This window comes from Vulpes vulpes, chromosome 6 (assembly GCF_048418805.1).
Source record: "Vulpes vulpes isolate BD-2025 chromosome 6, VulVul3, whole genome shotgun sequence".
Taxonomy (NCBI): Eukaryota; Metazoa; Chordata; class Mammalia; order Carnivora; family Canidae; genus Vulpes; species Vulpes vulpes.
Window position 1 is genome coordinate 19,141,733 of NC_132785.1, and position 13,873 is coordinate 19,155,605.

The window sequence follows — 13,873 nt, forward strand, 5'->3', positions numbered from 1 at the left end:
ATGAGAACAGATAGTACTATAGTTCTCCCAAAGGTAACTGACTTTAGTGAGGACTGAATATTTGGAAAAAGCGTTGAGAGATTTGGTCCTAAGGGTGCAATGGAGATTTTTGCAGTGAGCAGTAAAGAACAGGCTAGGTGCTCGATGAGAACAGCTTAACTCCAAACCAGCTAGAAACTTATCAGAGAGAATGAAGTTAAGAGACATCTAAAGAGGGCCCTCCTGGATCCAGAGTAATCCTCAAAGATATGTCTCCTTAACTAACCATACAAAAGGTTCTGAATTTAATTTTTAGAGCATAAAGCAATTTATGCCTCTGTGCATTGTTAAAAGTAATAGAGGAATAAGCTAGCAATTAGTAGAGGCTAACAGAAGGGTGTAATACCAATAAAGAGACAAAAGCTAGAAGGTAAATAGTAAGATCAGGGAAAGATCCAAAGAGAGCCCAGCTGAACACACTGCTATCACAGGGTTGGTGAGAGGGCTCTATATTGATCATGGGTACGCCCAAGACCGAGCCCTTTAACCAGTGTCATTATAGGGAGAATAGAATTCACTGATGTGGTTCAGATGAGTTGGTAAGCAAATATACAGCAAACACATAAATAGCAACAAGCCCTAAAAGTGGGGAGCTCAGTTTTCAGAGTTGCTACAATTAATTAGCAGAATATCAGTTTTATACATACAGAACTTGGAATGAAAAAAGAGGAACAATCTCTACACAGGAGACAAAAAGAAGGCAATGTAAACTGGCTGTAGAGTGCTTAGTAAGAAAAAATTCAAAGTTGCTATTATAAATGTGTTTAAAGAATTAATGAAAATATGCTTAAAGAATTAGAGGAAGGTATGATGATGTCAGTGTCTCATCAAAGACAGAATATAAATAATGAGAATGAAAGTGTAAAAAAGATTATATAATTTAAAAAATTTTTTTAAAGATTTTATTTATTTATCCATGAGATACAGAGAGAGAGAGAGACAGACAGACAGACAGAGAGACAGAGAGGCAGAGACACAGGCAGAGGGAGAAGCAGGGTCCATGCAGGGAGCCAGATGTTGGGACTCAATCCCAGGTGTCCAGGCCCTGGACCAGAGGTAGCGCTAAACCGCTGAGCCATCCGGGCTGCCCTAAAATGTTGTTAAATAGACTTTCTTCGTGGGAAAATATTAATGTAACATTGTGGTTCATCAAACTTTGTGGTGATATCAACAATTATAATATAAATTCATTTTATCTTAAATGTTGAACTATTTGGGGTGCCTGGTGGCCCAGTCAGTTAAGCAGCAGGCTTGACTTTGGCTTAGGTCATAACCTCCAGGTCCTGGAATCCAGCTCCAATGTGGGGCTCCAGGCTCAGTGTGGAGTCTGCTTGATGATTCTCTCTCTCCTTCTGTTCCTCCCCCACTCACTCTCTCTCTCTCTCAAATATTTTTTTTCCTTTTTAAAGATTTTATTTATTTGAGAGAAAGAGAGAACATGAGCAAGGGGGGTGAGGTAGAGGGGCAGGGAGAAGGGGATTCCCCACTGAGCAGAGAGCCCCATGCAGGGCTTGATCCAGGACCCAGAGATCATGACCTGAGCCAAAGGCAGACACTTAACCGATTGAGCCACTTAGGTGCCCCTAAATAAATCCTTTAAAAAAATGTTGAGCTTTTTAACTGAATTTATAGTAGAGGGCACAAGAATGTCATTATTTCACTTTTGGTAAAATGGATCTCTGTAAGTTTTACTTTGATTTATTTGAACTGGATTTTTAAAATGGCAAATGTTATTGTTACAATTAAATGAGTTTCTATGTGAAGAAACAGTGAGATGGGAGCAAATTGAAAGAGAGAAATTCAAGGCCTAGGTGTTCAGACAATTTTTCTAAGGTTAATGATTAAAAATAGCCATCTCTGGAGTCACGACACTAATCACAGCACTAGTACCACATGGAGCACATGCCCAAAAATCAGTCTTTGAGATGAAAGCTACTTATCAATGGATTTCCACGGACTGGCAATCTAAGGAGGCTTATTCCATAGCATTTATGTACATGGTAGACCACTTAAAAGAGCAGCAGTGGTTCCAACAAAATTAAAGACGTGCTGTTAAAGATCACAGCATTTTACAAATAAAAGTTCTGATTGCTTTATGTACAAAAGTAACAGAAAAGCTTTTGTTTAAAAAGAGGAGCATTTAGTGAAAAGGCTCAAATAGCAGAATTTCTCAAAACAGAACTTGGTGGCTAGAAAAGGAAAAGTCACACAGCTATTGAGAACCTTACAATTTTAGCATGTAAAGTTATAGAGAATAAATCCTGACATATGATGCAAAATGAGAAATTGGAAAGTTTCCACTCACAAACAATATTTTTACATCAGTGTATTCAGTGGATTGATGACATGTCACCTGAGGCAGCAGAGGTTTCATGTAATGAACTGAAAACAATCTTTTCAATGCAGGTGGATGAGTCAACAGATTTCACCAATAAATGCCATGCTGTAGTATTTGTCAGATTTGTAAGTCATGGTAAAATTCAATGCAACATAATCTCCCAAAAAGAACACTTGAAATAAGGAAGTACCAAAATATGTTTAATAGTTTGTCTTCCTATTTAGAAGCAAAATGTCTGCCTTAGAATTACTGTGTTTGTACCTACCAGGATGTTTGGCTTCTTGAGAAGTTTTGCCTCCTTTATAAGGAAAGAAACTCCTGACTTTATTATAATAATACTGCTCTTTTCAAAGTGAGATGCAGTGTCAAAAATTCTTGTAGTTGAAAAAAATAGTCCTAGGTAACACTAAAAAATGTATCTGTATTTTTAAAAATATTTCACTCAAGAATGTTTAAAAAAACCCACAAAACTGTGTGAAAGCCTGAATAACCAAAGTCACCTGCTATGTGTAGACATCAGTGGCTTATCAGAAGAAGAGGCATCAAGAAATCTTAAGGTGTTTGAGTTAAAAGGTGAATTGACTTAAAAGATGAGAAGGGATAATTTTAGAAAAATGATAAGCCATATTTTCCAGAGTGCTTTCAAGATGAAGAATAGCAGGAAAACTAGCCTTAATTAGCAGGTAATTTATATCACTTGAACTATGTGTAGACGTCTCTGTGATACCCTAGAGAAATGTTTTTATTTCAAGTGACAAGATTCTTGAATTTAGAAAGGAAAGGATATTTGGAAAAAATTATCTCATCGACTTAAATCTTGATATGTTTCCACTGATGCTTAGGTTTGTGAGTACAAAAGGATATCAGCGAGTCCCAAGTAGGTATTGAGAATTGTCTGGAAGAACTGAAGAAATAGAACAATATTTTTCCATTCTTTTAACACAAGCTCAAGATTAGATTTAAAAATTAAGTCTTTCTCCCAGTCTTTTGATCGGTTTGAGAATTTTCCTCAGGGAGAAGAAGGATAAGTTTGTGAGATGCAGACTAATTGTACACGAAAGAGTGTATACTGATCTCTCCCTAGATGAGCTAGAAATTTCTATTAAAAGGGCAATTCTATTCATATAAAAAAAAGCAAAAAAAAAAAAATCCTAACTTTTACGTTTGGAACATTTCTCTTATCTTTCTTATTTCTCTTATTCCTCTTCCAAGAGGAAGCACTGAAATAATCTTACTTAGGCTGAAAATAAGATTGTATTTCCCTAAGCCAAGACTCAGAATCAAGTGTTTTGTATCAAGAAATAAGTGCAAGTTTCCATTAAAGAAGGAAATTTCATTCTTATCATTTGCTTGAAAAATAACACATTTTTTACATATATAGGTTTTCCGAAAATGCCAAGAAACAAACATATTTTCAACTGTAAGTCCTATTAATTTGTAGTCTTACCATAAGGAAACAACTTGGAAAGCAATCCTAGCTGGGGTAAAATTTTGGAGTTGGGCGGATCTAGTTGATCTGTATAGTAATAGAAAATGTCAGGGGTGCTTATTAATAGGCATCATATCAAGATTTCTTAAAGTTATTTGTTGATCCTTAAAAATCATTTTAGTAGCATCAGTATCAGGAGGCATTTCCATGATATGAATTTTTTTAAAGGGTTGGCATACGGTGGTATATCCCCATAATTTTTTATGTTTGCTGTACTAACAATAATTTGGGAAAGGTAAATGATAGAGTGATGAAGTTTCCTAGCAAAGCACAGACAAGGGCCATTATTATCAGTAAGGGGAATATGATAGGAAATGCTGAAAGTATAAAGTTATCAATCACAGAGTTGAAAAATAAGACAAAAAGAATAAAGTATCTGATAAACAATGTGACAATCAAGGGTTTTAGACATCTAGGAGAATATTACTTCCTTTCTGATTGGAATCAGCAGACAATATCTGAGGATTGTCTACCCATGAAGACTTTCTGAAGGATGTTGGTTTAAATATCTTTTCATAGGAATAATTATCCAATTCTTGTCATTTGAAAATGGCTGATTTTTTTTTTTTTTTTTTTTTTTTTTTTTGGCCAAGATTTATCCATAGATCATTTGCTTTTTATTTTACTCTGTACAGGTAAATTCTTTTAGTGATGCTATACTTTTCCTGCCATGTTTTTTAGAACACAAAATTACCCAGTTTTAGCTTAGATAGAGTGGATTGGTTGGGTGGTGAGGATAGGCAATCTGTAGTTACTAATGATAAAACAGGAGTTCTGAGTATTTTTTTAGTGTTCAGCTAAAAAAAAATGTTCAGTTTGCATAAGTGAAAATATTTTTTGTAGCCTGTAGGTAATCTCTCCCCAGGACATAGTCTTATGACCTTCTGAGAAGGGAAAGTGCAGGTTTAATAGGGGTAAAGATAGAAGGGTTGACCATGAGAGTTGCAGGAAGCCTGTTGGTTTAAATAACTTAATTTTGCTGTTCTTTTTAACTGTTTAACTTTCCAAAAAAATTATAGGTGATGAGGCCAGTATTTTACTAAATTGTCATGTGTGATTTTAAATTCATAAGTTTACTTAGAAAATTTTCCTTTTTCCCTTCAGCCTTTCCTAATTTGGCAGATTCTTATGAAGTTAAACATACTCTTAACAATGAAGTTCCCTAATTGTGCCCTGGTCAATGATGTGAGTAATTGACAGGAAAAGAGCATATGGGAAAATTTTGGAGTGATGGTTTCTGTTTTATTGTGATGATAAGTGCATTAGGATACAAAGAATATATGCACATGTCCAATGCATATAATTTATTAATGTATGCACATGTCCAATGCATATAATTTGTACTTAAAATAACTTGATTTTATTATGTATAAACGATAGCAATAAAGTTTACTTTATAAAATGACATTTTGAGAACGAATTTTTTTTTTTTTACTTTTTCCAATGATCAATAAAATATTGACATCAAGAATCGAGAAGCAGGCTTTTTCTGGTGTAAGCTACATTGTGCCTAGGATATTTCCTTGATCTTTAGAATCTTTCACCTTAGAACTTAGTATTAAACATTAGGAAAAAAAATGATGTCATTTTTGCTAGGCTAATTTCATTATTTGAAACTGATTTGCATTATAAAATGGTAATTGTCAAAACATATGGGCAGAGGGAGAATTTTAATATGCCATCTATAAATTGTTAGCTCTCCAAAAGATGTGCAACATTTTTAGAGGGATTTCTTTTTAAAAATGTTTAGAAACCTTTTTATTACATATGAATTAAACCTCTTCTATTAATTCTTTCTTTCATTTATATATTCAGCAAATACTTTGTAAGTCCTTAAGCAGACATCGTTCCTATACTTATGATGCAGGCACTCTAATAGGAGACAGATATTAAGTTAACGATGTTATAATTAATATTTGTGAAGAATGCTGGTAAAGAAAAAAAGTGAAGTGCTATGAGAACATATTACAGAAAATTTCAATGTAGGAAACTCTACTAAAGGAGTGACTTTTAAACTAAGCCACAAATAATATATATGGATTCATAAACTACTTTTTACATGCATTATGAACTAAAAAATGTGTCCATTTTTGCCAAACGCTGACTTCTATTGAGAATAGCACATGCTGAATGTTTAAATAATTTGTATCTATTCCTATTTGAATAGGCATTTTTTACATTTCACTGAATTTTAAGATGGCTTCAAATGGCTTTTTGGCTGAATTACACTTACTTGCATACACTGATACCATAGCTAGTGCAATTTATGGAAGTGATGACCCCAGAATACTATTATAAAACCTCATTTTAAAAACCAGCTATTATAATGACATTTTGGAAATTAATTTTTATCAATGGTAGTACTGTATTATTAAACACATTTTACAATCAACTAAATTAATTAACTCAAATAACATTTTTATGCATTTATTGTATCAATTCCCTATTTAAAAATGAAGATATTGGGGATCCCTGGGTGGCTCAGTAGTTTAGCGCCTGCCTTTGGCCCAGGGCATGATCCTGGAGACCGGGGATTGAGTGCCACATCAGGCTCCCTGCAGGGAACCTGCTTCTGCCTCTGCCTGTGTCTCTGCCTCTCTCTCTCTCTCTCTCTCTCTCTCTCTCTCTCTCTTTGTCGATCATGAATAAATAAATAAAATCTTTTAAAAAATATGAAGATACTTTAATAGAAGCTTTTTTTGTAAATATGTAAAACTATCCATCTTGGTCTGACAATAGTCTGTTTTGTTTCAGTATTATTTCTGGATGAATCCTTAGAAAGGAAAGCACCAGATTTAGTATTACTTGTGATACCACAATCATGTAGTCATTTCATTTTAGAATTATCCTCATGATCCACATCATGCATGGAGGGTGAAGTCTGGGCCAACAGATGTTTCATCAGAGATTGGGTTATAATGAGAATATGATCAAGATAAGGAGTTGCTTATAATGCTTTCTTTTGATTTTAGGAGAACATATAGTAAATTACAAGCAAGTACATTTTAATCCAAAATGCTAATGTTTTCATGAAGTTTTAAAAATTAAACGCTTCCCTTTGAACAAATAAAATTAATAAAGTCTGAATTTATGTTTGTGTTACAGTTGGGGTTTGTGTGGAGTGTGGAATGTTTCAGAATAATAATAGTATTTATGTCTATTACCTTACAAACATATATCAGTATTAATCATATTGTACTGTAGTTGTTAATTTTCTAATCTTCCTCTAGAATTTGTGTTTCTTAAATTCAGGGCCTTTTTGTCTAGCATAGTGTTGGCCACAAAGTAAATGACAGATTAATGTTTATTTTTTCAAGCTTTTTCCTAGCAAATTCTTTAGGGGTTCATACGGATTAACAAACATGTTTCTGAAAAGTTACATTTAAATTTTAATAAAGAGACAATGTGAATCAATCTTTCAGTCAGAATAAATTCTTCTGTGACTACTTTTGGGAAAGAGAGGCTAAGATAAGGGAATTAGAATGCCAAAACAAAATGAAATAAGGATATTTTAACATATCAACATTCAAACTGCATCCACATCTTGTGCCTCCCCATTAGCCAAGCAATATCAAAATAATACATGCAAAACCTCCCACATTCCATGTTGTCTCTCATTCCTTTAATTTAATCTGATGTAGATATTAATTTAAATTAATCTCATTGGAATTATACCATAGGAAAGCTAAAGAGAACTGTGTGAGCGTTACAAGTCTTTAACCACTATAAAAGAAAAAAAGAAATTGATAGAACCTGTATTTGAAGAAATCATTTTGAAAATTGTCACAAATTAAGCCATTATTTCTTACTTACCTTCATAAATTTTTAAATTTTATAGTATGGTATTCAGAAATTCAAATTCTTACAAGACAGAACTATATCTATATCCTTCAGCAAACGATGCAGTATTTTTAGCTCTCCTTTATCATATATTTATCTAACATTTTTTACCTTAGCTTAGGTCCTGTTTCTTTTGTGCCTCTAGTAGATACAGAAATGGAGAAGGGTCAAACAGAGGCATCCTTGGAGTACATAATGCGTAGGGACAGATTCATTTGCCTGAGAGAAAATACACATTACCTTGGATCCTGCTTCTCTAAATGTAAAGGTACTGAAACCCCCATAGAAATTTTCATCATATTTTTCTCATAGGGGCCCTTATCACCTTGTTTATATCTTATGCTGCCATAGTCTTCTCTTTTATCCTACTTCTGGTTCACATATACAGACATTTTGAAATTTCCTGAAACTTTTGTATATATATAACTTTTTATATTTAAATAAAAAATATAGGGTTATGTATCCAGATAAACATAGCAAACAAGTAGAAATATAAGAAATTATAAATTTTAATCATCTCAAACAACAAGTTGGAACAAAATTGGAACATAAGATGAATTTGATGCTATCTCTGTCAGCTCTACAATCCTTCAATTAGTCCTGTTATACACACTCATCTGAAGGCTACCCTATCGAAAGTCACATACCCATTTTATTCCTAGGGAGATCTCCAGGGAAAGCCAAATCAATTCACATTTGTACAGACATTCCAGACTGTCATTATTTCGAATGTCTTTTTTTTTTCTCCGCCATAGTATTGCTTTGGTTAATGGTAGAAAGAAGAATTCCAAATAAAACATGTTGTTTTGCTAAGATGGATAATTATTAATTCCAATGTTTCATCATTCTTGAGTTATTTGACTTTTTCCTCTTTTACTTTATAAGAACATTTCTTAACCTTTATATTCTTACCTTGCTTCTCTAACAATATGTTGAATATTGGATGTTAATAAAGAGTCATAATTTTACCTTATAAAATAAAAAGTTTTGACCTATATAAAGCTTTCAGAATATAATTAAGATTATTAAATCCATGTCATAAGTTTGTTCTATTATCAGTTGCTCTGGGTAAGTTGTTTATTCAGTAGAAAGCAAGCACCTAAGGGACAAGAACTAGATCTATTGTCCTTCTTTTTAAGTATATTAATAACAAATCATGGTGACAGGCATCTCATGGGGAAGTCTGTCTGAACCACTTGCTAATCATTTTTATACAAAACTTCTGCTGCTTAATTTATTCAATTCAGTATCAAGAGAGATGAGAGAATAGGATCTTAATCTCTTTTTAACTGCCATGTAACACATTAGAGTAACTTGTCCATTTTATAACTACCTGATAAAATGTATACTGCATAGAAGTGTACTTTTCTTTGCTCTGAGGGTAAATGTTCTCAAATTATACACACACACACATGCACACAAACTCACACGCATTAACCAATAAGTATGGACTAAACCTGCCCTCTGAAATTATATTTATCAAATATGCTAGTGGTTGTCCTCATAATTTGGAAGATTTTAAATAGTGTCAGACAAGAATTCATAACTCCACTAAATCTTACCTAATAGACTTGGAAATGAAACTAGTGCTATGCATGAGTGGTACAACATAACTTTTTAAAGTTTAACTGCATGTCATTTCTTGTGTTTTGACTTTAGCCATTCTCACAGGTGTGAGGTGATATCTCATTGTAATTTTGATTTGAATTTCCCTGATGATGAATGATATTGAGCATCTTTTCACATGTCTGTTGACCATGTCTGTTGACATGGGGGAATGAGTGAAATAAAGGAATTAAGAGTACACTTATCTTGATGAGCACTGAGTAATACATGAAATTTTTGAAATCTTATATTGTACACCTGAACTAATATAAACTGTATGTTAACTACACTGGAATTAAAGTTTTAAGATTTTTAAAAAGATTAAAAAATAAAGTTTAACCGTATGAACACAGTGGACTGATTTATAGAGGTCTTCTCTTTTGTCAACCAAGTTGCTAAAAGGAGTTGGGCAGCTTTAAGTCTGCCAGAGCACACCATTTCCACCATAAAAGCTTGTCTTTATCTGTCTCAATCAGCTGGTGCTCTCCAGGGAATTCCCCAAAGAAAATGATAAATAGTAAGAAGGTGTTTATCGACATTGGGCTTTGGACGCAAATGACCCATAGTAAAGTCATATTTTACCATATAATAGTGATGTGATCTAGTGAACACACTTTTTGTGCTTGTCCCAAATCTGACTTAATTTCTGTATCTGCAAATAGAAATGTTTTAAAACGGCTGTTTTATTGACTAATAAACAGAGTTTGCTTTTATTAAAGAACCACTAACTCAATACCATCACCAGAAAATACTTGCATTAATATAGTTAATTGCTTAAAGGAGAGTTATGCACTTAAAAATCGATATACGCTATCATTATCTAAATATTATGAAAATCTTTGCTGAAAATATGATTATGTTATTCATAAAATTTTCCTTTCTCTTTCTTATCATCATTATTTTCAAAGGTGGCATACATTGATAAAATACTCTCAGTTTAAAGATTACTTTTGAATCCAAGATTTATTAATATAGTGCATATTTACTATGCATACTTTATATGATCATTTTCTTTACTAGATTTTGTGCATATAGTGACACTAAGGTAGATAAGGTTTGTGCTCTGATAATAACGTTGTACGTATTCAATAAGAATTTCTAAGTGTAGGTTACGTATGGAAAATGAAATAATGTACTATTCACTCTTTGAACAGTTTGTGGTCTTAATTACATAATAGAATAGATGGTTCAAAAAAGTTTATTTCTTACAAATTAACTACAACTGAATATATTTCTATCACTAAGATTGTAAATAAGGTAAGAAGAGAAAACTATTGGTGCACACAAAAGGAACATCTGTATCTTTCACATGCAAGAAAGGTAAGTGTGCTCACTCATGTTGCATTTAATAGTTTACAGATTTTTAAACCATTTTTGTTAATGTCATTCAACCTAGAGCTATAGCATATTTTAAGAGTTACATCTCACTGTGTTAGCAACAGTGCATCTGAAATTTACTTCATACAATTTGAAATTTCAAGAACATATTGTTACCAGTTGTTTTTCTTTGGTCTTTAAGAAATAACATAACCAGGCTTCAGGTTTCTACCTTCATTATTTTCTGCTTCTGTATTGGGAAACAATGAAATGAATTCATACATATCTCATAGTTTTCTCTCATAAACACAAAGAAGACATTTTAAACAAAATTCCGTCTCAACTTAATTTGCTCTTGTAGTGTTTACTATGATACACTTAGCACTTAGGAAATAACATAGATTTATATTTATATATCAAAGATTATTGGATGGAATCTCTTAAATTTAGGAATCATTTTAGAGCTGCTTGAAGGTTTCAAAAGACATAGAATACAGCCATTAAATGTGGTTAATTAAATAATATAGCCAGTAGCTAGGAGTTTAGTTTTGAATTTGATCTCTTACCATTTATGACTTATGTAACCCTACTTGAACCTTTAATTTTCTAATTTGGAAAATGAGTCACAAATAACACTTAATTTGCTTGACTGTTGTAAAATAAATGTAGATAATCTATAAAGCACTTAACATCTGGCACATGGTAAGTACTCAATAAATAAAAATACCATATAATGTTTATTATAAGGAGTAATAATAATTACATGTTCAAAGGCTTCCTATTCAAAACAATTGAAACTAATTTAAACAGAGCTAATAAAAACTTGCTTTTGAAAAATAGATACCAATTATCTAAGAACTGTGGTTTTTATATTTTTTGCCTTAATCCTGTACACAATCATATATTTACCCCAAATATATGATTTTGTCCAAATGAATGTACACCCATCTCTTGATAAATTTGAGCTGTCCTCATTTCACTTATGATAAGATGAATTGTTTTTGTTGATCTATAATTTAATTAAAATTTAATACTAAATGCTGAATACTAAAATCAGAAAATGCATTAGAAAATCAGAGTATCATATACTTTTTATTTGAATATTTAAAAATTTTTCTTTTCTTCATTTTATGTAAATAGGTGTATTTAAAATTATTCATAACATTGGGTAAATAACTGAGTCATGCTTTTCAAGTATTTCTACCATGGTAATTCAGATCTAAATTCTAAGTGACTGCTTAATTATACAAATTAAAATAAAAATACACAACTAATATATTGTTGGACCCATAATTTCTTCCTTTGATATGTTTTTTCAACTGGAAATATATATTTATGATAGATAAAATTTCCAAATAGAAATACTTTTAAAACTACATAGCTTGGTTAAAAAGATAATTAGCACATTCGAAATCAAGCCAAAACATAAAACAGTGAAAATAAATGATCTGAAAATAGAAATAGAATTTTGTTCCTGCTTAGTTAAAGGCACCTAAAAATGTCCTTATCAAGCTGAAAACTCATAAGATGAGGTAAAGGACACAAGCATTAGGTAGAGAAGAAACAGCACAGAGAGAGCAAGAGAGAGAAGGAAAAAACTATCCTCCCAGTCAGATCGAAACAACAACCAAAACTCCAAAGCACATGAACAAATCTAATTCTAAAAACACAGAAGGAAAAGAACCTAAATATAAATATTTCAGTTTAAGTGTAGAGAAAATAATTCTATCAAAAAGTCTGACAAAGCTTTACAATGGCATATTTGGGAAGCTATATTTGGGATGAAAGTTTAACCCTCTCACCCTCCTCCTGTCTTTCCTGGAACAGGAAAAACCAAAAAATTAAAGACCTGATGAAATCTCATTAATAAAAGAATAGTACTTTTCTACTAAATGTTCTCAGCAGGATACAGTTGTTCTCTCCAGGTTGCTTGTAGTCTGTGAATTTAGGATTTATATTTTGGTGAGGCACCTTAAAACTTTAATGCTACCTGTGTAATTATCAGAATATAAACTGGGGGTGTTTCATATGTGAATCAACTTCCTTTATGTAAAGGATATACAACCTGCATCATAAATCTCAACCAGTGCATTTTAATGTAATAGGAAAAGTTGTGCCATAATTGCGTGTATTCTTGAAATTGTTAATAAAGTTGGACACTATTTAAGATTTCTGATTTTTGTGAGTGAGGCACCTATTGGAATGACTAATAAAAGAATATCTTCCTTCACAATGAGCAAGATACTATAAAACAGAAGTAAACAGACATGGAAAAGAAGAAATAGATTTTTTTAAATAAAGACATTAGCAAGCTTGGAATGAAAAACAGCCCTGGAAATTAAAACCCTATGAGAACATAAAATCTTTCTTGGCTATAGTTGAAAATAGAATTTGTGGGTTGTAAGATGATATACTCAGGTGTTCATAAAGACCATAAGCCAGAGAGAAAAAGAATTTATAATGAATACATAAATTTGATATGAGGCATGTAGGATGGAATCGGAAGCTGCAGTACATCTAAAAGAAAGTGTAGAAGGAGGTAACAGAGAACAGATGAGATTCAGAACTAGATGAGATTTACAGAACTAGAAAAAAAAAAGACAAAGGTAGTGCCAATCATTATCAACAATACATGAAAAAAAAAAAAACAATACATGAAGACAAGGATTTAACATCTTCATCAGGCTGAAGAAAAATAAGTATCCAAAATTTAACTTCCAACTGATAAAAATTTTTCGAAGAGATTGAGATAAGAGAAACATAGTGTAATGTTTTAATTTCAGTATTAAGAATTTTGTTCTAGAAGACATTGGGAGGATTTCTTGATTGTATTCTAAAGAAGAATCCATTAACACTCATGGAAATTCTCAGGAGAAATTAGTTTATTCTTTATTTTATTCAAGGAAAGTAACTTAAGGGCTAGACATAAAATAAAAATGACAACAACAGCAACAGTAGTAAATAATAAATTATGCTTTCCACATTTCTGCTCACATACTTGAAAAGTATTAATTACTTTAAATTGAATTCCACTAAAATACACATTCATAGGGATAGACAGGATACAAAAGGAATTACTATTTTTTCATCCATTTTCCATTTTTAAGGGATAAAGTATGTTTTAACATAGATATATTACAGAAAATATGGTTCATTTATTGCATATTGGCTGACATATGCCCTAAGTACTGAATTTTGTCAGTATATCTACAAATAAATATTCTGAAAGAAAAAAATCTAAAGCA